The following is a 27,294-nucleotide window of genomic DNA, read 5'->3' as shown; positions in this document are numbered from 1 at the left end:
TTCCTTACAAAAGGAAGGATAAAATATGTAGAGGAGCAATGGCACACGCGAAAGCCCAGCGCCGCGGGCAGAGGCAGCGAAGGTTGACGGCAGAACAGTGCTCGGTTTGAACACGGAGAGGGAAAGCGAGGGGAAGGTGGCCGAAGCCGGCCGCAGTCTCTGAGCTCTCCTCCTCCTGATTGTTTTCTCTCAAAGCCATTTCTGTGTGTGTGCGGGCACCCGGAGCCGGCAGAAGTCCCCGTGAAGTCCTTCGGCAGGACGGAGGGCTGCGTGGGCTCCAGTGAGAGAGGGAGTTAGGAGAATCTTATCAAGTAGAGATAGAGCGCTGACAGCGTTAAACTAGGATGCTACTTAGCGTCTTTGCTAACTATGGTGCATTGTGCCAATTAACTAAAGCAAGAAGCCTTGGGCCCCTTACCAAGGTCAGTCTCCTAATAAGAGAGTGAGCCTGTCTTAAGAAACTGGGAGAAACTGGTCCTGCAGATGGACAAGAGCCAAGGAGCAACTGAGTCTGTGCAAAGACAAGAGGTCAACTAGCGGTGACGAGGAAGAGTCATCAATCTTCATGCCCACGACCTCCCGTGCTGCCCAGCACTGAATAAACATACCTACTTTACAATCTCACTGATTGTGGAGTCCCTTTTCCGCAAGTCACTAGCAGCGGTTTCTTCCGCAGAGGTTTTCCCAGAGCCGCTTCAAAGCTTCCCTCGCGGAGCTGGGGCGTCGCAGGGGGTCGTCAAAGCACGCACACACACACACACACACACACACACAGGCGTTGTTGTCCAAACAGAAAGTATTTACAACAAATTCGACAAGCGGTTTTCCTCTGCCAGCAGCAAATGCCTGAGGGCCCCTACAGCTTCACAAATCATAGCACAAAGAGCCTAAAGTTCCTCTAAAATTTAGGGAAATGATTCAAAATAGATCTGCTAGGGGAAAACGATCACTGGCGGCAGGGTACACAATACACGCGAGTCTCAGCTCTCCTCCGCAGGGTCAGTGCCCACGCCCAAGTGCGACGCTGATGGCACCCGAACATTTGCTGTAGCAGGCAGCAGAGCCAGCAGCTCAGGGGAGCAATTTTAAAAACCAGGAGGCACTTAAACCAACCCTTAATTGACCCAGTTACTGCAGGAGAGTCCCGACTACTCGCCCTGGAGTCCTACTGTCACCAGCAAAAAGCACCAACCAAAGCTTGGGGGAACTTTGGTACAGCACAAGAGAAGGGAGTGGGGGTAGCGTAGCCGTATCGCAGAGCTGCTGCTTTTCACACCATTTTATCATCCCTGATAATTGAAAGTAAGGCCGGGTGGGCTGACCCCACCACCACCACTCCTGGCAGCATGTTTGGTCCACAACGCTAGAATAATTATTTTGCTCCCTCCCGCCCTTACAGCTTCATCATCTGAAAAGATTACAGTCAAAACAATGGCATACACAAATAAAAGTCAAGAGTTGACATAGTAACTCCGGGATTTGGGTATCAACTGTCCGAGAAATCAGAACACCCAGGCTTCACAATGTGCCCAACATCGAGCTGTGCCAAGGGGGGGCGGAAGGAAGAAGCTTTCCGTTTAAGCCTTCAGAGCATCGCTCCATCACTACGTCAATTCACAGCCACCACAGCGTGCCGATGGACATCTTTCTGTGCCAAAAGAAACAAGTGTTTTGTCCTCTTGATATCAAAGGTAGCCACCTCTACTTACGGAACCATGCACAAGACCTTAACTCTGACCAGCAGGGAAACTTAGGACAACTGAGTGCAAATCCTGCCAATTTCTACCAGTTCCAACTGTGCTTTAAGTCTCATTGCAAAGCCTCAGTTAGAAAAAGGATCACCTCAGGGTATCCAACAAGAAGAAGAGTTGGGTTTTTTTTTGGTTTTTTTTTTTTTTTTTTTTTAATATACCATAGGACTATGCAGTTCAATCATCAATCATCTTGGAAAGCTCAAGGAGGAGGTCATCCTCATCCTTCCCTGGGTCCAAGTCGAGCTCGGCTTCCAGTATGCCGTCTGAGAGTTCCCAAAGTAGCATCTCTAAATCCTTGTCTACAGATACGGGCGCGTTGCCTGTGGAACTCAGCCGGCGTGTCCTTGCTTCTTCTAGCTGGGAAGAAGCTGAAGTCGAGCTTGAGAACTCCATTGGCTCCACGGATTCTGCCTGGCTTCCAAGATGTGCTTCAGGTCTTGGCAGAGCAAGGAAGAGAACAATCAGTATATGCCATTTCTTAACGGGAAATCCCTTTTCTGCAAACCGGCTCTTAAAACCGTAGCCAACCCCTCCTGCACTTCAATCTTACCCAGGGATTGTTATTCAATTAACCCAGGGCTACATTTAGAGCCCAATATATTAGCAGGTACATTTTTCAGTTTGGGGGTTTCTCTGTGAAGCCAGAGCACCCGGAGTCTAGCAAAGATGGGAAACCAACATGGCCTCCCGGAAGCCCAGTGTCCGAGAACTACATCTCCCGGCATGCTCTGGGAAAACAATATGGACTCCCAGAAACCCAGTGGCCAAGAACTACATTTCCCAGCACTCCCCAGAAAATTGAGCCTCGCACCTTGCCGTAGGACGCCATTTTTTGCTCTGTTACATTACCGGTTTAGTGTTTATGGAGGGTTTTCCCGCCGTTTTGGGGGGTTTCCCCTCAATTTTGGGTTTTCAGCTCTCCATTTCAGAGTTCTTCCCCGCAATTTTGGGGTTCCTTCCCCTAATTTGGTGCTTCGCCCCCCCCCCCCCACTTCTGGGGTTCCCCCTCCATTTTGGGGATTCCCCCCAATTCCAAGCCCCCCACAATTTTGGAGGCCCCCACCATCCTTTCTTGGCCTGCCACCCTAATATTAAGGTTCTTTCCCCCAATGTTGGGGTTCTCACCACATGTTTGAGGTTCCTTCCCTTAATTTGGGGCTTAGCTCCCCGGGATCTGGGGCTTTAACCCCAATTTTGGGGGTCCCCCCCAAGTTTGGGGATTCCTCCCCAGGTCTGGGGGGGGTCCACATTCAATTCTGGAATTTCACACTTCCATTTAAGTCTTCTTCCCCCCAATTAGGGGGTTCACCCACCCAATTTTGGGGGTTCCTCCCCTAATTTGGGGAGACCCGACCAATTTTGGGGGTCCCCCCCCAATTGTAGAGTCCCCCACCCTCCTTTTTTGGGTTCCCCCCTAATATTAAAGAGTTCTTCCGCCCAATTTTGGGAGACCCCACAATTTGGCCGTTCCTTCCCCTAACTTTGGGCTTCAACCCTTCGATTTTGGGGGGGGCTCCCCCCCTCTTATTTTGGCCTTCCGCCCTAATATTAGGCCTAACCCCTAAGAACCTTGACCCCTAACGCTATGGCAACCACGGATCTAACCCTAACCCCTACCCCAACAAACCCTAGAAACCCTAACCCTAAAAACCCTTGCAGCCCTAACCCGATAAAATTTACCACACTAAACCCCTGAAGACTGTTCTGGGGGGTCCACATTCAATTCTGGAATTTCACACTTCCATTTAAGTGTTCTTCCCCCCCAATATGGGGGTTCGCCCACCCAATTTTGGGGGTTCCTCCCCTAATTGGGGGGGACACAACCAATTTTGGGGGGGACACAACCAATTTTGGGGGGGACACAACCAATTTTAGAGTCCCCCACCCTCCTTTTTTGGGTTTCCCCCAATATTAAGAGCTCTTCCGCTCAATTTTGGGGGACCCCACAATTTTGACGTTCCTTCCCCTAACTTTGGGCTTCAACCCTTCAATTTTGGGTGGGCTCCTCCCCTCTTATTTTGGCCTTCCGCCCTAATATTAGGCCTAACCCCTAAGAACCTTGACCCCTAACCCTATGGCAACCACGGATCTAACCCTAACCCCTACCCCAACAAACCCTAGAAACCCTAACCCTAAAAACCCTTACAGCCCTAACCCGATAAAATTTACCACACTAAACCCCTGAAGACTGTTCTGGGGGGTCCACATCCAATTCTGGAATTTCACACTTCCATTTAATTCTTCTTCCCCCCAATTTGGGGGTTCGCCCACCCAATTTTGGGGGTTCCTCCCCTAATTTGGGGGGGACACAACCGATTTGGGGGGGGACACAACCAATTTGGGGGGTCCCCCCAATTTTAGAGTCCCCCACCCTCCTTTTTTGGGTTTCCCCCAATATTAAGAGCTCTTCCGCCCAATTTTGGGGGACCCCACAATTTTGACGTTTCTTCCCCTAAATTGGGGCTTCAACCCTTCAATTTTGGGGGGGGCTCCCCCCTTAGTTTGGCCTTCCACCCTAATATTGGGCCTTACCCCTAAGAACCCTGACCCCTAACACTACGGCTCCCACGGATCTAACCCTAACCCCTACCCCAAAAAACCCTAGAAACCCTAACCCTAAAAACCCTTACAGTCCTAACCCGATAAAATTTACCACACTAGACCTACGCCTAAAAGCCCTAACCCTAAAAATTAAGACCCTCTAAACCCTAACCCAAAACGTAAAGATTCTCAAAGCCCTAACGCTGGAGACCCTAACCTTAAAAAAAAAAAAATAAGACCTTAAAACCCTAACCCTAAATACCTGACCATAACTAAAACCCTAAGACCCTAACCCTAAAAACCCTATCAACACTAAAACCACAAAATACTTTAAAACCTTAACACACTAACCCGCAAACCCTAACCCTTATAACTCCAACCCTAACAACCTTACAATCCTAACCCTAAACCCTGGAAACCCTAACCCTGAAACCCAACCCTAGTGCCTTAGCCCTGAAACCTTAAAACCCTAACACCTTATTAGAAACACTCTGTAACCAATACCATAGGCTCAGGCAAGTATCTCAGTGAGGTAGCATTTTTATTCACGATTGCAATGGCAGGCGTCCCACAAGCCACCTACTAGTTCCATAACACAGTTTATATAATTTTTTTTTTTCCTCTCGGTGACCAGGACCCTCCCCAGTTTCCCCATTGACTGGGTAATCCATGTTCACGATCTATCCAGTGCTTCACAGAAAATACACAGCTGCTGGCCTGTTACTAGTCAATTTTATTTTTTTCTTGACTGTTTTCCTCTTTGAGGTGGTAATGTTTCTTACACCTTGATTTCCACCCAATTGCTCTAAGGATTCTGGTTGTCTGCATTTTACAAGGTTGTCTGTTAAGCTTTCTTATCACTGCAAGCATATATCAATACCACCTTCCTTCCCTCTAAACGATGTAACTCTGTGCAAAAACATTTTTATTCCCACAACCTTGATCCCCTTACCCTAAAATCCTTATTCTCTTTAACCCTAACAACTCTAACCACAACCCTAACCCTTCATATCAACCCCCCGACGCTAATGACACTGACTAATGATCCAAACCCCAAACCCCAGGCAACCAACAAAGAAACAGACACAAAGCTGAAAACTACAAAAAAGGCAAAACCCTGGATACAGACCCCAAATCACAAACACGCTACCAAAATGCTACAGAAAAGCCCCAGACGCAGGCCCCAAGCACTACAGCTAGGCCCCAGAAGCTCTAGACACATCCCAAAGCCAAAATGCAATCCCCAAACACTACAGAAAAGCCCCCAAACACCAGACACAGGCTGCAGAAGTCTACAAGCAGGCCCCAGCCACACCCGGATGCAGACCCCAACTGTCCACAAGCAGCTCCCAACCCACCCCCCCCATGAACTGGACCCCCCCCCACCACCACCCAGATGCATGCCCCAGGCCCCAGGCCTCAGCCCCAGCCCCCACACCCCAGACTCAGGCCCCAAAGGTGTACAACCAGCTCCCAACTGCCCCCCTCAAAGGGAGGCCCCAAAGCCTGCCAGAGGACCCTAGAGCGTACAAGCAGCTCCCAACCCCCCCGGCACAGGCCCCAACCCCCCCCCAGACACAGGCCCCAAAGGTGTACAAGCAACTCCCCATCCTCCCCAGAGGCACGCCCCAAAGGTGTACAAACAGCCCCAACCCCCCAAGACCCAGACCCCTACAGCGTAGAAGCAGCTCCCAACCCCATGCCCCCAAGGCACATGCCCCAACCCCTCCCCCAAGGCAGGCCCTAACAGTGTACAAGCAGCTCCCACCCCCCCCCAGACGCAGGCCCCAAAGGTGTACAAGCAGGCCCCCCAATTTTGGGGGTTCCTCCCCTAATTGGGGGGGGGACACAACCAATTTTGGGGGGGACACAACCAATTTTGGGGGGGACACAACCAATTTTGGGGGGGACACAACCAATTTTAGAGTCCCCCACCCTCCTTTTTTGGGTTTCCCCCAATATTAAGAGCTCTTCCGCTCAATTTTGGGGGACCCCACAATTTTGACGTTCCTTCCCCTAATTTTGGGCTTCAACCCTTCAATTTTGGGTGGGCTCCTCCCCTCTTATTTTGGCCTTCCGCCCTAATATTAGGCCTAACCCCTAAGAACCTTGACCCCTAACGCTATGGCAACCACGGATCTAACCCTAACCCCTACCCCAACAAACCCTAGAAATCCTAACCCTAAAAACCCTTGCAGCCCTAACCCGATAAAATTTACCACACTAAACCCCTGAAGACTGTTCTGGGGGGTCCACATCCAATTCTGGAATTTCACACTTCCATTTAAGTCGTCTTCCGCCCAATTTGGGGGTTCGCCCAACCAATTTTGGGGGTTCCTCCCCTAATTTGGGGGGGACACAACCGATTTGGGGGGGGACACAACAAATTTGGGGGGTCCCCCCAATTTTAGAGTCCCCCACCCTCCTTTTTTGGGTTTCCCCCAATATTAAGAGCTCTTCCGCCCAATTTTGGGGGACCCCACAATTTTGACGTTTCTTCCCCTAAATTGGGGCTTCGACCCTTCAATTTTGGGGGGGGCTCCCCCCTTAGTTTGGCCTTCCACCCTAATATTGGGCCTTACCCCTAAGAACCCTGACCCCTAACACTACGGCTCCCACGGATCTAACCCTAACCCCTACCCCAAAAAACCCTAGAAACCCTAACCCTAAAAACCCTTACAGTCCTAACCCGATAAAATTTACCACACTAGACCTACGCCTAAAAGCCCTAACCCTAAAAATTAAGACCCTCTAAACCCTAACCCAAAACGTAAAGATTCTCAAAGCCCTAACGCTGGAGACCCTAACCTTAAAAAAAAAAAAATAAGACCTTAAAACCCTAACCCTAAATACCTGACCATAACTAAAACCCTAAGACCCTAACCCTAAAAACCCTATCAACACTAAAACCACAAAATACTTTAAAACCTTAACACACTAACCCCCAAACCCTAACCCTTATAACTCCAACCCTAACAACCTTAAAATCCTAACCCTAAACCCTGGAAACCCTAACCCTGAAACCCAACCCTAGTGCCTTAGCCCTGAAACCTTAAAACCCTGTTGTGGTTTAACCCGGCTGGCAGCTAAACACCACACAGCCGTTCGCTCACCCTCCCCCCTCCCTCTCTGGGATGGGGGAGAGAAACGGGAAAGTGAAGCCTGTGAGTTGAGATAAAGACAGTTTATTAAGACAGGAAAATAATAATAACAATAATAATAATAATAGTGATAATGGTAATAGTATTAACAATAATAATGTGTAAGAAAACAAGTGATGCACAATGCAATTGCTCACCACCCGCTGACCGATGCCCAGCCTATTCCCGAGCAGCCGGCCCCCCACCCCGGCCAGCCACCCCTATATATTGTTTAGCATGACGTCAGACGGTATGGAATACCCCTTTGGCCAGTTTGGGTCAGCTGTCCTGGGTCTGTCCCCTCCCAGCTCCTGCTGCACCCCCAGCCTGCTCGCTGGCAGGACAGAGCAAGAAGCCGAAAAGTCCTTGGCCTGGTGTAAACACTGCTCTGCAACAATTAAAACATCAGCATGTTATCAGCGCTCTTCTCATCCTAATCCAAAACATAGCACCCTACCAGCTACTATGAGCTACTTAACTCTGTCCTAACTGGAACCAGGACAGATATCCACCCCTTATTCCATACCATTTATGTCATGCTCAGGTTACACTCTGTCCAATACATTCTAATTAATCACCATTTTCATCTATGATATATAGCAATCATGGTAGTGATGACATACATTATTATATAATAATTAACATACTACAATTCAAATCATGGGCTATTCTCACCCAGTATCAAATCCCCTTGAGGTACACACCGGACCTCCCCATTCTTTTGCATTACCCACCAAGTGCATCCAGGTCCCTGAGCAAAAGCAATTCCACGAATGGGTTTGCCTTTTCCTGAGGCAGGAGTAGCCCAGACTGTTTTACCCAGCATGTTTCTTACGTGCACTACAGGAACTTTATCCCCTTCTACAGTGCGTAACAGGTTTGATTGGGCAGGTCCAGCTCGGTTGGCAGATCCCCTGGTATTGACTAACCAGGTGGCCTTTGCCAAATGTGTATCCCAATTTTTGAATGTCCCAGCACCCATTGCTTTCAGTGTAGTCTTCAACAGTCCATTGTATCGTTCAACTTTTCCAGAGGCTGGTGCATGATAGGGGATGTGATACACCCACTCAATACCATGTTCTTTGGCCCAAGTGTCTATAAGGTTGTTTCGGAAATGAGTCCCGTTGTCTGACTCAATTCTCTCTGGGGTGCCATGTCGCCATAAGACTTGCTTTTCAAGGCCCAGGATAGTGTTCCGGGCGGTGGCATGGGGCACAGGATATGTTTCCAGCCATCCGGTGGTTGCTTCCACCATTGTAAGTACGTGGCGCTTGCCGTTGCGGGTTTGAGGGAGTGTGATGTAATCAATCTGCCAGGCCTCTCCATATTTATATTTCAGCCATCGTCCTCCATACCAAAGAGGTTTTGACCGTTTGGCTTGCTTGATTGCAGCACATGTTTCACAGTCATGAATAACCTGTGCTATAGTGTCCATGGTCAGGTCCACCCCTCGATCACGAGCCCATCTGTAGGTTGCATCTCTACCTTGATGGCCTGAGGTGTCATGGGCCCATCGGGCTATAAATAATTCACCTTTATGTTGCCAGTCCAGGTCCACCTGAGCCACTTCAATCTTAGCAGCCTGATCCACCTGCTGGTTGTTTTGGTGTTCTTCAGTAGCCCGATTCTTGGGCACATGAGCATCTACATGGCGTACCTTTACAACCAGGTTCTCTACCCGGGCAGCAATATCTTGCCACAATGCCGCAGCCCAGATGGGCTTGCCCCTGCGCTGCCAGTTGTTCTGCTTCCATTGCTGTAACCACCCCCACAGGGCATTTGCTACCATCCATGAATCAGTATAGAGATAGAGAACTGGCCACTTTTCTCGTTCAGCAATATCTAAAGCCAGCTGAATGGCTTTTACTTCTGCAAACTGACTCGATTCACCTTCTCCCTCAGCAGCTTCTGCAACTCGTCGTGTAGGACTCCATACAGCAGCTTTCCATCTCCGATGCTTTCCCACAATACGACAGGACCCGTCAGTGAACAAGGCATATTTCTTCTCATTTTCCGGTAGCTTGTTGTACAGGGGGGCTTCTTCAGCACGAACCACCTCCTCCTCTGGTGATATCCCAAAGTATTTGCCTTCTGGCCAGTCCATAATCACCTCCAAGATTCCTGGGCGACTGGGGTTTCCTATTCGAGCCCGCTGAGTAATCAGTGCAACCCACTTGCTCCATGTAGCATCAGTTGCATGATGCGTAGAGGGGACCCTTCCTTTGAACATCCAGCCTAGTACCGGCAGTCGGGGTGCCAGGAGGAGCTGCGCTTCAGTACCGACCACTTCCGAAGCAGATCGAACTCCTTCATATGCTGCCAATATCTCCTTTTCAGTTGGAGTATAGCGGGCTTCAGATCCTCTGTATCCCCGACTCCAAAACCCCAGGGGTCGACCTCGAGTTTCCCCAGGTTCTTTCTGCCAGAGGCTCCAGGTGGGACCATTCTCTCCGGCTGCGGTGTAGAGCACATTCTTTACATCTGGTCCTGTTCGGACTGGCCCGAGGGCTACTGCATGAACTATTTCCTGCTTAATTTGTTCAAAGGCTTGTCGTTGCTCAGGGCCCCATTCAAAAGCATTCTTCTTACGGGTTACTTGGTAGAGCGGGTTTACAATCAGACTGTAATTTGGAATATGCATTCTCCAAAACCCCACGACACCTAGGAAAGTTTGTGTTTCTTTTTTGCTAGTTGGTGGAGACATAGCTGTTATTTTGTTGATCACATCCATTGGGATTTGACGGCGTCCATCTTGCCATTTTATTCCTAAAAACTGGATCTCTCGTGCAGGTCCTTTAACTTTATTCTGTTTTATGGCAAAACCAGCCTTCAGAAGGATTTGGACTATTTTCTTCCCTTTCTCGAAAACTTCTTCTGCAGTGTCACCCCACACAATGATGTCATCGATGTACTGCAGGTGTTCAGGAGCTTCCCCCTGCTCCAGCGCAGACTGGATCAGTCCATGGCAAATGGTAGGGCTGTGTTTCCACCCCTGGGGCAGCCGATTCCAAGTATATTGGACTCCCCTCCAAGTGAAAGCAAACTGTGGCCTGCACTGTGCTGCTAGAGGGATGGAGAAAAATGCATTAGCGATATCAATTGTGGCATACCACTTGGCTGCCTTTGATTCCAGTTCATACTGGAGTTCTAGCATGTCCGGCACTGCAGCACTCAGTGGTGGCGTGACTTCGTTCAGGCCACGATAGTCCACTGTTAGTCTCCACTCACCATTAGACTTTCGCACTGGCCATATGGGACTATTAAAAGGTGAATGAGTCTTGCTGATCACTCCTTGGCTCTCCAGTTGACGAATTAGCTTATGGATGGGACTCAGGGAGTCTCGGTTGGTGCGATATTGCCGCCGGTGCACAGTTGTGGTAGCGATCGGCACTTGCTGTTCTTCAACCCTCAGCAACCCCACAACAGAAGGGTCCTCTGAGAGACCAGGCAAGGTAGACAACTGTTTAATGTCCTCTGTCTCCAAAGCAGCTATGCCAAAAGCCCAGCGGAACCCTTTTGGGTCCTTGAAATATCCTCTTCTAAGATAGTCTATGCCAAGGATGCACGGAGCATCTGGGCCAGTCACAATACGGTGCTTTTGCCACTCATTACCGGTTAGACTCACTTCAGCCTCCAATACAGTTAACTGCTGGGATCCCCCCGTCACACCATAAATACAGATGGGCTCTGGCCCTTTATAGCTTGATGGCATTAGAGTACATTGTGCACCGGTGTCTACCGAAGCCTTATACTTCTGTGCGTCTGACGTGCCAGGCCATCGAATCCACACAGTCCAATAAACTCGATTGTCCCTTTCCTCCCCCTGGCTGGAGGCAGGGCCCCTCTAGTCCTGGTCAGAATCTTCATTTCTGTGTTTAAAGGACTGCCTGCTGGAAGTTGGAGCAGCAAACCTTTCAGAGAACTCCTTTTTCCCAATTGTTTTCCTTTGCAATTCACGTACCCGTGCCTCTAGGGTCGCAGTAGATTTTCCATCCCATTTTCTCATGTCCTCTCCATGGTCACACCTTATTAGAAACACTCTGTAACCAATACCATAGGCTCAGGCAAGTATCTCAGTGAGGTAGCATTTTTATTCACGATTGCAATGGCAGGCGTCCCACAAGCCACCTACTAGTTCCATAACACAGTTTATATAATTTTTTTTTTCCTCTCGGTGACCAGGACCCTCCCCAGTTTCCCCATTGACTGGGTAATCCATGTTCACAATCTATCCAGTGCTTCACAGAAAATACACAGCTGCTGGCCTGTTACTAGTCAATTTTATTTTTTTCTTGACTGTTTTCCTCTTTGAGGTGGTAATGTTTCTTACACCGTGATTTCCACCCAATTGCTCTAAGGATTCTGGTTGTCTGCATTTTACAAGGTTGTCTGTTAAGCTTTCTTATCACTGCAAGCATATATCAATACCACCTTCCTTCCCTCTAAACGATGTAACTCTGTGCAAAAACATTTTTATTCCCACAACCTTGATCCCCTTACCCTAAAATCCTTATTCTCTTTAACCCTAACAACTCTAACCACAACCCTAACCCTTCATATCAACCCCCCGACGCTAATGACACTGACTAATGATCCAAACCCCAAACCCCAGGCAACCAACAAAGAAACAGACACAAAGCTGAAAACTACAAAAAAGGCAAAACCCTGGATACAGACCCCAAATCACAAACACGCTACCAAAATGCTACAGAAAAGCCCCAGACGCAGGCCCCAAGCACTACAGCTAGGCCCCAGAAGCTCTAGACACATCCCAAAGCCAAAATGCAATCCCCAAACACTACAGAAAAGCCCCCAAACACCAGACACAGGCTGCAGAAGTCTACAAGCAGGCCCCAGCCACACCCGGATGCAGACCCCAACTGTCCACAAGCAGCTCCCAACCCACCCCCCCCATGAACTGGACCCCCCCCCACCACCACCCAGATGCATGCCCCAGGCCCCAGGCCTCAGCCCCAGCCCCCACACCCCAGACTCAGGCCCCAAAGGTGTACAACCAGCTCCCAACTGCCCCCCTCAAAGGGAGGCCCCAAAGCCTGCCAGAGGACCCTAGAGCGTACAAGCAGCTCCCAACCCCCCCGGCACAGGCCCCAACCCCCCCCCAGACACAGGTCCCAAAGGTGTACAAGCAACTCCCCATCCTCCCCAGAGGCACGCCCCAAAGGTGTACAAACAGCCCCAACCCCCCAAGACCCAGACCCCTACAGCGTAGAAGCAGCTCCCAACCCCATGCCCCCAAGGCACATGCCCCAACCCCTCCCCCAAGGCAGGCCCTAACAGTGTACAAGCAGCTCCCACCCCCCCCCAGACGCAGGCCCCAAAGGTGTACAAGCAGGCCCCTACAGTATACAAGCAGCTCACAACCACCCCCCCAAAGGCAGGCCCCAACCCCCTCCAGATGCAAGCCCGAAAGGTTAAAACCAGCTCCAACCCCCCAACCCCCCCCCGCCCCGCGCAGACGCAGGCCCCAAAGGTGTACAAGCAGTTCCCAACCCCTCCAAGGCAGGCCCCAAAAGTGTACAGGCAGGCCCCTACAGTGTAGAAACGCTCCAAACCCCCCCGCTTCCACCTCGAGGGAGGCCCTCCCCCCCCAGTATACACGAAGCTCCCAACCCCCTCTCAGAGGAATGCCTAAAAAAGTATACAAGCAGCTCCTAACACCCCCCCCCCCCCCCCCCCCCCCAAAAAGAGGCAGTCCCCAAAGGTGTACAAGCAGGCCCTCAAATCCCTTAGGTGTACAAGCAGGCCCTTCAAATCCCTTAGCCCCTGCGCCAGCTTTATTGGCGAGCAGCGAGGCTGGGGGGGGAGGGGGGCAAGACAGCCTTAAATAAAATACAAATATAAAAAGTGTTATAAATGGCTGTTATAAATCCAAATAGGATTACAATCAAAGTTTACAATTTATTAAACGAATAGAGGCAAGCAAGCAGCGCTGGGTGCGCCGGGAGTCTCTGCTCCCCCAGGACGCACGCCTGTTACGTAAGGCGGCTGGTTTTGATGCTCCCAGGCTAATACATATTCATTACTACTTCGAGAAGAGGCAGGGTTATTAGAATTGGTTTCCGGAATCCGAAACCCCTCCCAGGGGCGCCTGCGTACCAGTCTCTGGTGGTCTCTCGGGGCTTGCTCGGGCTGAATGCTGGTTGTCTTCCTCTCAGGCTTTTGTCCTTCAATTGTCCTTCAGCTCCCCCTTCCTCCTCGTTTGGGAGCCTCTGCGCCGGATTTCAGAAACTCTAGCAACATCCCCTGCAGTAGTCAGCACTTTTCCCTAAAAACCCCTTTGTTCTCTTATCACCTAGACCCGGGCCTCGATGTTAACCCTTCAAATCCCTTAGTGACACGAATTGCTGGACCATTCCTTACAAAAGGAAGGATAAAATATGTAGAGGAGCAATGGCACACGCGAAAGCCCAGCGCCGCGGGCAGAGGCAGCGAAGGTTGACGGCAGAACAGTGCTCGGTTTGAACACGGAGAGGGAAAGCGAGGGGAAGGTGGCCGAAGCCGGCCGCAGTCTCTGAGCTCTCCTCCTCCTGATTGTTTTCTCTCAAAGCCATTTCTGTCTGTATGCGGGCACCCGGAGCTGGCAGAAGTCCCCGTGAAGTCCTTCGGCAGGACGGAGGGCTGCGTGGGCTCCAGTGAGAGAGGGAGTTAGGAGAATCTTATCAAGTAGAGATAGAGCGCTGACAGCGTTAAACTAGGATGCTACTTAGCGTCTTTGCTAACTATGGTGCATTGTGCCAATTAACTAAAGCAAGAAGCCTTGGGCCCCTTACCAAGGTCAGTCTCCTAATAAGAGAGTGAGCCTGTCTTAAGAAACTGGGAGAAACTGGTCCTGCAGATGGACAAGAGCCAAGGAGCAACTGAGTCTGTGCAAAGACAAGAGGTCAACTAGCGGTGACGAGGAAGAGTCATCAATCTTCATGCCCACGACCTCCCGTGCTGCCCAGCGCTGAATAAACATACCTACTTTACAATCTCACTGATTGTGGAGTCCCTTTTCCGCAAGTCACTAGCAGCGGTTTCTTCCGCAGAGGTTTTCCCAGAGCCGCTTCAAAGCTTCCCTCGCGGAGCTGGGGCGTCGCAGGGGGTCGTCAAAGCACGCACACACACACACACACACACACACAGGCGTTGTTGTCCAAACAGAAAGTATTTACAACAAATTCGACAAGCGGTTTTCCTCTGCCAGCAGCAAATGCCTGAGGGCCCCTACAGCTTCACAAATCATAGCACAAAGAGCCTAAAGTTCCTCTAAAATTTAGGGAAATGATTCAAAATAGATCTGCTAGGGGAAAACGATCACTGGCGGCAGGGTACACAATACACGCGAGTCTCAGCTCTCCTCCGCAGGGTCAGTGCCCACGCCCAAGTGCGACGCTGATGGCACCCGAACATTTGCTGTAGCAGGCAGCAGAGCCAGCAGCTCAGGGGAGCAATTTTAAAAACCAGGAGGCACTTAAACCAACCCTTAATTGACCCAGTTACTGCAGGAGAGTCCCGACTACTCGCCCTGGAGTCCTACTGTCACCAGCAAAAAGCACCAACCAAAGCTTGGGGGAACTTTGGTACAGCACAAGAGAAGGGAGTGGGGGTAGCGTAGCCGTATCGCAGAGCTGCTGCTTTTCACACCATTTTATCATCCCTGATAATTGAAAGTAAGGCCGGGTGGGCTGACCCCACCACCACCACTCCTGGCAGCATGTTTGGTCCACAACGCTAGAATAATTATTTTGCTCCCTCCCGCCCTTACAGCTTCATCATCTGAAAAGATTACAGTCAAAACAATGGCATACACAAATAAAAGTCAAGAGTTGACATAGTAACTCCGGGATTTGGGTATCAACTGTCCGAGAAATCAGAACACCCAGGCTTCACAATGTGCCCAACATCGAGCTGTGCCAAGGGGGGGCGGAAGGAAGAAGCTTTCCGTTTAAGCCTTCAGAGCATCGCTCCATCACTACGTCAATTCACAGCCACCACAGCGTGCCGATGGACATCTTTCTGTGCCAAAAGAAACAAGTGTTTTGTCCTCTTGATATCAAAGGTAGCCACCTATACTTACGGAACTATGCACAAGACCTTAACTCTGACCAGCAGGAAAACTTAGGACAACTGAGTGCAAATCCTGCCAATTTCTACCAGTTCCAACTGTGCTTTAAGTCTCATTGCAAAGCCTCAGTTAGAAAAAGGATCACCTCAGGGTATCCAACAAGAAGAAGAGTTGGTTTTTTTTTTTTTTTTTTTTTTTTTTTAATATACCATAGGACTATGCAGTTCAATCATCAATCATCTTGGAAAGCTCAAGGAGGAGGTCATCCTCATCCTTCCCTGGGTCCAAGTCGAGCTCGGCTTCCAGTATGCCGTCTGAGAGTTCCCAAAGTAGCATCTCTAAATCCTCGTCTACAGATACGGGCGCGTTGCCTGTGGAACTCAGCCGGCGTGTCCTTGCTTCTTCTAGCTGGGAAGAAGCTGAAGTCGAGCTTGAGAACTCCATTGGCTCCACGGATTCTGCCTGGCTTCCAAGATGTGCTTCAGGTCTTGGCAGAGCAAGGAAGAGAACAATCAGTATATGCCATTTCTTAACGGGAAATCCCTTTTCTGCAAACCGGCTCTTAAAACCGTAGCCAACCCCTCCTGCACTTCAATCTTACCCAGGGATTGTTATTCAATTAACCCAGGGCTACATTTAGAGCCCAATATATTAGCAGGTACATTTTTCAGTTTGGGGGTTTCTCTGTGAAGCCAGAGCACCCGGAGTCTAGCAAAGATGGGAAACCAACATGGCCTCCCGGAAGCCCAGTGTCCGAGAACTACATCTCCCGGCATGCTCTGGGAAAACAATATGGACTCCCGGAAACCCGGTGGCCAAGAACTACATTTCCCAGCACTCCCCAGAAAATTGAGCCTCGCACCTTGCCGTAGGACGCCATTTTTTGCTCTGTTACATTACCGGTTTCGTGTTTATGGAGGGTTTTCCCGCCGTTTTGGGGGGTTTCCCCTCAATTTTGGGTTTTCAGCTCTCCATTTCAGAGTTCTTCCCCGCAATTTTGGGGTTCCTTCCCCTAATTTGGTGCTTCGCCCCCCCCCCCCACTTTTGGGGTTCCCCCTCCATTTTGGGGATTCCCCCCAATTCCAAGCCCCCCACAATTTTGGAGGCCCCCACCATCCTTTCTTGGCCTGCCACCCTAATATTAAGGTTCTTTCCCCCAATGTTGGGGTTCTCACCACATGTTTGAGGTTCCTTCCCTTAATTTGGGGCTTAGCTCCCCGGGATCTGGGGCTTTAACCCCAATTTTGGGGGTCCCCCCCAAGTTTGGGGATTCCTCCCCAGGTCTGGGGGGGGTCCACATTCAATTCTGGAATTTCACACTTCCATTTAAGTCTTCTTCCCCCCAATTTGGGGGTTCACCCACCCAATTTTGGGGGTTCCTCCCCTAATTTGGGGAGACCCGACCAATTTTGGGGGTCCCCCCCCAATTGTAGAGTCCCCCACCCTCCTTTTTTGGGTTCCCCCCTAATATTAAAGAGTTCTTCCGCCCAATTTTGGGAGACCCCACAATTTGGCCGTTCCTTCCCCTAACTTTGGGCTTCAACCCTTCGATTTTGGGGGGGGCTCCCCCCCTCTTATTTTGGCCTTCCGCCCTAATATTAGGCCTAACCCCTAAGAACCTTGACCCCTAACGCTATGGCAACCACGGATCTAACCCTAACCCCTACCCCAACAAACCCTAGAAACCCTAACCCTAAAAACCCTTGCAGCCCTAACCCGATAAAATTTACCACACTAAACCCCTGAAGACTGTTCTGGGGGGTCCACATTCAATTCTGGAATTTCACACTTCCATTTAAGTGTTCTTCCCCCCCAATATGGGGGTTCGCCCACCCAATTTTGGGGGTTCCTCCCCTAATTGGGGGGACACACAACCAATTTTGGGGGGGACACAACCAATTTTGGGGGGGACACAACCAATTTTAGAGTCCCCCACCCTCCTTTTTTGGGTTTCCCCCAATATTAAGAGCTCTTCCGCTCAATTTTGGGGGACCCCACAATTTTGACGTTCCTTCCCCTAACTTTGGGCTTCAACCCTTCAATTTTGGGTGGGCTCCTCCCCTCTTATTTTGGCCTTCCGCCCTAATATTAGGCCTAACCCCTAAGAACCTTGACCCCTAAGCCTATGGCAACCACGGATCTAACCCTAACCCCTACCCCAATAAACCCTAGAAACCCTAACCCTAAAAACCCTTACAGCCCTAACCCAATAAAATTTACCACACTAAACCCCTGAAGACGGTTCTGGGGGGTCCACATCCAATTCTGGAATTTCACACTTCCATTTAAGTCTTCTTCCCCCCAATTTGGGGGTTCGCCCAACCAATTTTGGGGGTTCCTCCCCTAATTTGGGGGGGACACAACCGATTTGGGGGGGGACACAACCAACTTGGGGGGTCCCCCCAATTTTAGAGACCCCCACCCTCCTTTTTTGGGTTTCCCCCAATATTAAGAGCTCTTCCGCCCAATTTTGGGGGACCCCACAATTTTGACGTTTCTTCCCCTAAATTGGGGCTTCGACCCTTCAATTTTGGGGGGGGCTCCCCCCTTAGTTTGGCCTTCCACCCTAATATTGGGCCTTACCCCTAAGAACCCTGACCCCTAACACTACGGCTCCCACGGATCTAACCCTAACCCCTACCCCAAAAAACCCTAGAAACCCTAACCCTAAAAACCCTTACAGTCCTAACCCGATAAAATTTACCACACTAGACCTACGCCTAAAAGCCCTAACCCTAAAAATTAAGACCCTCTAAACCCTAACCCAAAACGTAAAGATTCTCAAAGCCCTAACGCTGGAGACCCTAACCTTAAAAAAAAAAAAATAAGACCTTAAAACCCTAACCCTAAATACCTGACCATAACTAAAACCCTAAGACCCTAACCCTAAAAACCCTATCAACACTAAAACCACAAAATACTTTAAAACCTTAACACACTAACCCCCAAACCCTAACCCTTATAACTCCAACCCTAACAACCTTAAAATCCTAACCCTAAACCCTGGAAACCCTAACCCTGAAACCCAACCCTAGTGCCTTAGCCCTGAAACCTTAAAACCCTAACACCTTATTAGAAACACTCTGTAACCAATACCATAGGCTCAGGCAAGTATCTCAGTGAGGTAGCATTTTTATTCACGATTGCAATGGCAGGCGTCCCACAAGCCACCTACTAGTTCCATAACACAGTTTATATAATTTTTTTTTTCCTCTCGGTGACCAGGACCCTCCCCAGTTTCCCCATTGACTGGGTAATCCATGTTCACAATCTATCCAGTGCTTCACAGAAAATACACAGCTGCTGGCCTGTTACTAGTCAATTTTATTTTTTTCTTGACTGTTTTCCTCTTTGAGGTGGTAATGTTTCTTACACCGTGATTTCCACCCAATTGCTCTAAGGATTCTGGTTGTCTGCATTTTACAAGGTTGTCTGTTAAGCTTTCTTATCACTGCAAGCATATATCAATACCACCTTCCTTCCCTCTAAACGATGTAACTCTGTGCAAAAACATTTTTATTCCCACAACCTTGATCCCCTTACCCTAAAATCCTTATTCTCTTTAACCCTAACAACTCTAACCACAACCCTAACCCTTCATATCAACCCCCCGACGCTAATGACACTGACTAATGATCCAAACCCCAAACCCCAGGCAACCAACAAAGAAACAGACACAAAGCTGAAAACTACAAAAAAGGCAAAACCCTGGATACAGACCCCAAATCACAAACACGCTACCAAAATGCTACAGAAAAGCCCCAGACGCAGGCCCCAAGCACTACAGCTAGGCCCCAGAAGCTCTAGACACATCCCAAAGCCAAAATGCAATCCCCAAACACTACAGAAAAGCCCCCAAACACCAGACACAGGCTGCAGAAGTCTACAAGCAGGCCCCAGCCACACCCGGATGCAGACCCCAACTGTCCACAAGCAGCTCCCAACCCACCCACCCCATGAACTGGACCCCCCCCCCACCACCACCCAGATGCATGCCCCAGGCCCCAGGCCTCAGCCCCAGCCCCCACACCCCAGACTCAGGCCCCAAAAGTGTACAACCAGCTCCCAACTGCCCCCCTCAAAGGGAGGCCCCAAAGCCTGCCAGAGGACCCTAGAGCGTACAAGCAGCTCCCAACCCCCCCGGCACAGGCCCCAACCCCCCCCCAGACACAGGTCCCAAAGGTGTACAAGCAACTCCCCATCCTCCCCAGAGGCACGCCCCAAAGGTGTACAAACAGCCCCAACCCCCCAAGACCCAGACCCCTACAGCGTAGAAGCAGCTCCCAACCCCATACCCCCAAGGCACATGCCCCAACCCCTCCCCCAAGGCAGGCCCTAACAGTGTACAAGCAGCTCCCACCCCCCCCCAGACGCAGGCCCCAAAGGTGTACAAGCAGGCCCCTACAGTATACAAGCAGCTCACAACCACCCCCCCAAAGGCAGGCCCCAAGCCCCTCCAGATGCAAGCCCGAAAGGTTAAAACCAGCTCCAACCCCCCAACCCCCCCCCGCCCCGCGCAGACGCAGGCCCCAAAGGTGTACAAGCAGTTCCCAACCCCTCCAAGGCAGGCCCCAAAAGTGTACAGGCAGGCCCCTACAGTGTAGAAACGCTCCAACCCCCCCCGCTTCCACCTCGAGGGAGGCCCTCCCCCCCCAGTATACACGAAGCTCCCAACCCCCTCTCAGAGGAATGCCTAAAAAAGTATACAAGCAGCTCCTAACACCCCCCCCCCCCCAAAAGAGGCAGTCCCCAAAGGTGTACAAGCAGGCCCTCAAATCCCTTAGGTGTACAAGCAGGCCCTTCAAATCCCTTAGCCCCTGCGCCAGCTTTATTGGCGAGCAGCGAGGCTGGGGGGGGAGGGGGGCAAGACAGCCTTAAATAAAATACAAATATAAAAAGTGTTATAAATGGCTGTTATAAATCCAAATAGGATTACAATCAAAGTTTACAATTTATTAAACGAATAGAGGCAAGCAAGCAGCGCTGGGTGCGCCGGGAGTCTCTGCTCCCCCAGGACGCACACCTGTTACGTAAGGCGGCTGGTTTTGATGCTCCCAGGCTAATACATATTCATTACTACTTCGAGAAGAGGCAGGGTTATTAGAATTGGTTTCCAGAATCCAAAACCCCTCCCAGGGGCGCCTGCGTACCAGTCTCTGGTGGTCTCTCGGGGCTTGCTCGGGCTGAATGCTGGTTGTCTTCCTCTCAGGCTTTTGTCCTTCAATTGTCCTTCAGCTCCCCCTTCCTCCTCGTTTGGGAGCCTCTGCGCCGGATTTCAGAAACTCTAGCAACATCCCCTGCAGTAGTCAGCACTTTTCCCTAAAAACCCCTTTGTTCTCTTATCACCTAGACCCGGGCCTCGATGTTAACCCTTCAAATCCCTTAGTGACACGAATTGCTGGACCATTCCTTACAAAAGGAAGGATAAAATATGTAGAGGAGCAATGGCACACGCGAAAGCCCAGCGCCGCGGGCAGAGGCAGCGAAGGTTGACGGCAGAACAGTGCTCGGTTTGAACACGGAGAGGGAAAGCGAGGGGAAGGTGGCCGAAGCCGGCCGCAGTCTCTGAGCTCTCCTCCTCCTGATTGTTTTCTCTCAAAGCCATTTCTGTGTGTGTGCGGGCACCCGGAGCCGGCAGAAGTCCCCGTGAAGTCCTTCGGCAGGACGGAGGGCTGCGTGGGCTCCAGTGAGAGAGGGAGTTAGGAGAATCTTATCAAGTAGAGATAGAGCGCTGACGGCGTTAAACTAGGATGCTACTTAGCGTCTTTGCTAACTATGGTGCATTGTGCCAATTAACTAAAGCAAGAAGCCTTGGGCCCCTTACCAAGGTCAGTCTCCTAATAAGAGAGTGAGCCTGTCTTAAGAAACTGGGAGAAACTGGTCCTGCAGATGGACAAGAGCCAAGGAGCAACTGAGTCTGTGCAAAGACAAGAGGTCAACTAGCGGTGACGAGGAAGAGTCATCAATCTTCATGCCCACGACCTCCCGTGCTGCCCAGCGCTGAATAAACATACCTACTTTACAATCTCACTGATTGTGGAGTCCCTTTTCCGCAAGTCACTAGCAGCGGTTTCTTCCGCAGAGGTTTTCCCAGAGCCGCTTCAAAGCTTCCCTCGCGGAGCTGGGGTGTCGCAGGGGGTCGTCAAAGCACGCACACACACACACACACACACACACACAGGCGTTGTTGTCCAAACAGAAAGTATTTACAACAAATTTGACAAGCGGTTTTCCTCTGCCAGCAGCAAATGCCTGAGGGCCCCTACAGCTTCACAAATCATAGCACAAAGAGCCTAAAGTTCCTCTAAAATTTAGGGAAATGATTCAAAATAGATCTGCTAGGGGAAAGCGATCACTGGCGGCAGGGTACACAATACACGCGAGTCTCAGCTCTCCTCCGCAGGGTCAGTGCCCACGCCCAAGTGCGACGCTGATGGCACCCGAACATTTGCTGTAGCAGGCAGCAGAGCCAGCAGCTCAGGGGAGCAATTTTAAAAACCAGGAGGCACTTAAACCAACCCTTAATTGACCCAGTTACTGCAGGAGAGTCCCGACTACTCGCCCTGGAGTCCTACTGTCACCAGCAAAAAGCACCAACCAAAGCTTGGGGGAACTTTGGTACAGCACAAGAGAAGGGAGTGGGGGTAGCGTAGCCGTATCGCAGAGCTGCTGCTTTTCACACCATTTTATCATCCCTGATAATTGAAAGTAAGGCCGGGTGGGCTGACCCCACCACCACCACTCCTGGCAGCATGTTTGGTCCACAACGCTAGAATAATTATTTTGCTCCCTCCCGCCCTTACAGCTTCATCATCTGAAAAGATTACAGTCAAAACAATGGCATACACAAATAAAAGTCAAGAGTTGACATAGTAACTCCGGGATTTGGGTATCAACTGTCCGAGAAATCAGAACACCCAGGCTTCACAATGTGCCCAACATCGAGCTGTGCCAAGGGGGGGCGGAAGGAAGAAGCTTTCCGTTTAAGCCTTCAGAGCATCGCTCCATCACTACGTCAATTCACAGCCACCACAGCGTGCCGATGGACATCTTTCTGTGCCAAAAGAAACAAGTGTTTTGTCCTCTTGATATCAAAGGTAGCCACCTATACTTACGGAACTATGCACAAGACCTTAACTCTGACCAGCAGGAAAACTTAGGACAACTGAGTGCAGATCCTGCCAATTTCTACCAGTTCCAACTGTGCTTTAAGTCTCATTGCAAAGCCTCAGTTAGAAAAAGGATCACCTCAGGGTATCCAACAAGAAGAAGAGTTGGTTTTTTTTTTTTTTTTTTTTTTTTTAATATACCATAGGACTATGCAGTTCAATCATCAATCATCTTGGAAAGCTCAAGGAGGAGGTCATCCTCATCCTTCCCTGGGTCCAAGTCGAGCTCGGCTTCCAGTATGCCGTCTGAGAGTTCCCAAAGTAGCATCTCTAAATCCTCGTCTACAGATACGGGCGCGTTGCCTGTGGAACTCAGCCGGCGTGTCCTTGCTTCTTCTAGCTGGGAAGAAGCTGAAGTCGAGCTTGAGAACTCCATTGGCTCCACGGATTCTGCCTGGCTTCCAAGATGTGCTTCAGGTCTTGGCAGAGCAAGGAAGAAACAATCAGTATATGCTTTTTCTTAACAGGAAATCCCTTTTCTGCAAACCGGCTCTTAAAACCGTAGCCAACCCCTCCTGCACTTCAATCTTACCCAGGGATTGTTATTCAATTAACCCAGGGCTACATTTAGAGCCCAATATATTAGCAGGTACATTTTTCAGTTTGGGGGTTTCTCTGTGAAGCCAGAGCACCCGGAGTCTAGCAAAGATGGGAAACCAACATGGCCTCCCGGAAGCCCAGTGTCCGAGAACTACATCTCCCGGCATGCTCTGGGAAAACAATATGGACTCCCGGAAACCCGGTGGCCAAGAACTACATTTCCCAGCACTCCCCAGAAAATTGAGCCTCGCACCGTGCCGTAGGACGCCATTTTTTGCTCTGTTACATTACCGGTTTCGTGTTTATGGAGGGTTTTCCCGCCGTTTTGGGGGGTTTCCCCTCAATTTCGGGTTTTCAGCTCTCCATTTCAGAGTTCTTCCCCGCAATTTTGGGGTTCCTTCCCCTAATTAGGTGCTTCGCCCCCCCCCCCCACTTTTGGGGTTCCCCCTCCATTTTGGGGATTCCCCCCAATTCCAAGCCCCCCACAATTTTGGAGGCCCCCACCATCCTTTCTTGGCCTGCCACCCTAATATTAAGGTTCTTTCCCCCAATGTTGGGGTTCTCACCACATGTTTGAGGTTCCTTCCCTTAATTTGGGGCTTAGCTCCCCGGGATCTGGGGCTTTAACCCCAATTTTGGGGGTCCCCCCCAAGTTTGGGGATTCCTCCCCAGGTCTGGGGGGGTCCACATTCAATTCTGGAATTTCACACTTCCATTTAAGTCTTCTTCCCCCCAATTTGGGGGTTCACCCACCCAATTTTGGGGGTTCCTCCCCTAATTTGGGGGGACCCGACCAATTTTGGGGGTCCCCCCCAATTGTAGAGTCCCCCACCCTCCTTTTTTGGGTTCCCCCCTAATATTAAAGAGTTCTTCCGCCCAATTTTGGGGGACCCCACAATTTGGCCGTTCCTTCCCCTAACTTTGGGCTTCAACCCTTCGAATTTGGGGGGGGCTCCCCCCCTCTTATTTTGGCCTTCCGCCCTAATATTAGGCCTAACCCCTAAGAACCTTGACCCCTAAGCCTATGGCAACCACGGATCTAACCCTAACCCCTACCCCAACAAACCCTAGAAACCCTAACCCTAAAAACCCTTGCAGCCCTAACCCGATAAAATTTACCACACTAAACCCCTGAAGACTGTTCTGGGGGGTCCACATTCAATTCTGGAATTTCACACTTCCATTTAAGTGTTCTTCCCCCCCAATATGGGGGTTCGCCCACCCAATTTTGGGGGTTCCTCCCCTAATTGGGGGGGACACAACCAATTTTGGGGGGGACACAACCAATTTTGGGGGGGACACAACCAATTTTAGAGTCCCCCACCCTCCTTTTTTGGGTTTCCCCCAATATTAAGAGCTCTTCCGCTCAATTTTGGGGGACCCCACAATTTTGACGTTCCTTCCCCTAACTTTGGGCTTCAACCCTTCAATTTTGGGTGGGCTCCTCCCCTCTTATTTTGGCCTTCCGCCCTAATATTAGGCCTAACCCCTAAGAACCTTGACCCCTAACCCTATGGCAACCACGGATCTAACCCTAACCCCTACCCCAACAAACCCTAGAAACCCTAACCCTAAAAGCCCTTACAGCCCTAACCCGATAAAATTTACCACACTAAACCCCTGAAGACTGTTCTGGGGGGTCCACATCCAATTCTGGAATTTCACACTTCCATTTAAGTCTTCTTCCCCCCAATTTGGGGGTTCGCCCACCCAATTTTGGGGGTTCCTCCCCTAATTTGGGGGGGACACAACCGATTTTAGAGTCCCCCACCCTCCTTTTTTGGGTTCCCCCCTAATATTAAAAGTTCTTCCGCCCAATTTTGGGGGACCCCACAATTTTGACGTTCCTTCCCCTAACTTGGGGCTTCAACCCTTCAATTTCGGGGGGGGCTCCCACCCTCTTATTTTGGCCTTCCGCCCTAATATTAGGCCTAACCCCTAAGAACCTTGACCCCTAACGCTATGGCAACCACGGATCTAACCCTAACCCCTACCCCAACAAACCCTAGAAACCCTAACCCTAAAAACCCTTACAGCCCTAACCCGATAAAATTTACCACACTAAACCCCTGAAGACTGTTCTGGGGGGTCCACATTCAATTCTGGAATTTCACACTTCCATTTAAGTGTTCTGCCCCCCCAATATGGGGGTTCGCCCACCCAATTTTGGGGGTTCCTCCCCTAATTGGGGGGGACACAACCAATTTTGGGGGGGACACAACCAATTTGGGGGGGGACACAACCAATTTGGGGGGTCCCCCCAATTTTAGAGTCCCCCACCCTCCTTTTTTGGGTTTCCCCCAATATTAAGAGCTCTTCCGCCCAATTTTGGGGGACCCCACAATTTTGACGTTTCTTCCCCTAAATTGGGGCTTCGACCCTTCAATTTTGGGGGGGGGTCCCCCCTTAGTTTGGCCTTCCACCCTAATATTGGGCCTTACCCCTAGGAACCCTGACCCCTAACACTACGGCTCCCACGGATCTAACCCTAACCCCTACCCCAAAAAACCCTAGAAACCCTAACCCTAAAAACCCTTACAGTCCTAACCCGATAAAATTTACCACACTAGACCTACGCCTAAAAGCCCTAACCCTAAAAATTAAGACCCTCTAAACCCTAACCCAAAACGTAAAGATTCTCAAAGCCCTAACGCTGGAGACCCTAACCTTAAAAAAAAAAAAATAAGACCTTAAAACCCTAACCCTAAATACCTGACCATAACTAAAACCCTAAGACCCTAACCCTAAAAACCCTATCAACACTAAAACCACAAAATACTTTAAAACCTTAACACACTAACCCCCAAACCCTAACCCTTATAACTCCAACCCTAACAACCTTAAAATCCTAACCCTAAACCCTGGAAACCCTAACCCTGAAACCCAACCCTAGTGCCTTAGCCCTGAAACCTTAAAACCCTAACACCTTATTAGAAACACTCTGTAACCAATACCATAGGCTCAGGCAAGTATCTCAGTGAGGTAGCATTTTTATTCACGATTGCAATGGCAGGCGTCCCACAAGCCACCTACTAGTTCCATAACACAGTTTATATAATTTTTTTTTTCCTCTCGGTGACCAGGACCCTCCCCAGTTTCCCCATTGACTGAGTAATCCATGTTCACAATCTATCCAGTGCTTCACAGAAAATACACAGCTGCTGGCCTGTTACTAGTCAATTTTATTTTTTTCTTGACTGTTTTCCTCTTTGAGGTGGTAATGTTTCTTACGCCGTGATTTCCACCCAATTGCTCTAAGGATTCTGGTTGTCTGCATTTTACAAGGTTGTCTGTTAAGCTTTCTTATCACTGCAAGCATATATCAATACCACCTTCCTTCCCTCTAAACGATGTAACTCTGTGCAAAAACATTTTTATTCCCACAACCTTGATCCCCTTACCCTAAAATCCTTATTCTCTTTAACCCTAACAACTCTAACCACAACCCTAACCCTTCATATCAACCCCCCGACGCTAATGACACTGACTAATGATCCAAACCCCAAACCCCAGGCAACCAACAAAGAAACAGACACAAAGCTGAAAACTACAAAAAAGGCAAAACCCTGGATACAGACCCCAAATCACAAACACGCTACCAAAATGCTACAGAAAAGCCCCAGACGCAGGCCCCAAGCACTACAGCTAGGCCCCAGAAGCTCTAGACACATCCCAAAGCCAAAATGCAATCCCCAAACACTACAGAAAAGCCCCCAAACACCAGACACAGGCTGCAGAAGTCTACAAGCAGGCCCCAGCCACACCCGGATGCAGACCCCAACTGTCCACAAGCAGCTCCCAACCCACCCCCCCCATGAACTGGACCCCCCCCCCCCACCACCACCCAGATGCATGCCCCAGGCCCCAGGCCTCAGCCCCAGCCCCCACACCCCAGACTCAGGCCCCAAAGGTGTACAACCAGCTCCCAACTGCCCCCCTCAAAGGGAGGCCCCAAAGCCTGCCAGAGGACCCTAGAGCGTACAAGCAGCTCCCAACCCCCCCGGCACAGGCCCCAACCCCCCCCCAGACACAGGCCCCAAAGGTGTACAAGCAACTCCCCATCCTCCCCAGAGGCACGCCCC

The 27,294-nt window shown here is 50.2% G+C and overlaps 3 long non-coding RNA genes across 3 annotated transcripts; all 3 read right to left on the bottom strand.

The window, feature by feature from the left end:
* Window positions 1-1,346: 1,346 nt before the first annotated feature.
* LOC308186574 lies at window positions 1,347-3,044 on the bottom strand. Its single transcript, XR_013944114.1, has 2 exons — window positions 2,305-3,044; window positions 1,347-2,190 (listed from the first exon to the last, which is right to left on the bottom strand). It is a non-coding gene; the product is annotated as an uncharacterized lncRNA (long non-coding RNA).
* A 12,108-nt stretch (window positions 3,045-15,152) lies between these two features.
* LOC308186568 lies at window positions 15,153-17,662 on the bottom strand. Its single transcript, XR_013944110.1, has 2 exons — window positions 17,613-17,662; window positions 15,153-17,122 (listed from the first exon to the last, which is right to left on the bottom strand). It is a non-coding gene; the product is annotated as an uncharacterized lncRNA (long non-coding RNA).
* A 4,593-nt stretch (window positions 17,663-22,255) lies between these two features.
* On the bottom strand, window positions 22,256-23,329 carry LOC308186567. Its single transcript, XR_013944109.1, has 2 exons — window positions 23,205-23,329; window positions 22,256-23,091 (listed from the first exon to the last, which is right to left on the bottom strand). It is a non-coding gene; the product is annotated as an uncharacterized lncRNA (long non-coding RNA).
* Between the last annotated feature and the right edge of the window lie 3,965 nt (window positions 23,330-27,294).

The sequence above is a fragment of the Anser brachyrhynchus genome (genome assembly GCF_964034855.1).
Source record: "Anser brachyrhynchus genome assembly, contig: SCAFFOLD_234, whole genome shotgun sequence".
Classification (NCBI taxonomy): Eukaryota; Metazoa; Chordata; class Aves; order Anseriformes; family Anatidae; genus Anser; species Anser brachyrhynchus.
Note: the sequence above shows the minus strand (reverse complement) of the source record. Positions and strands in the feature narration are given on the sequence as shown.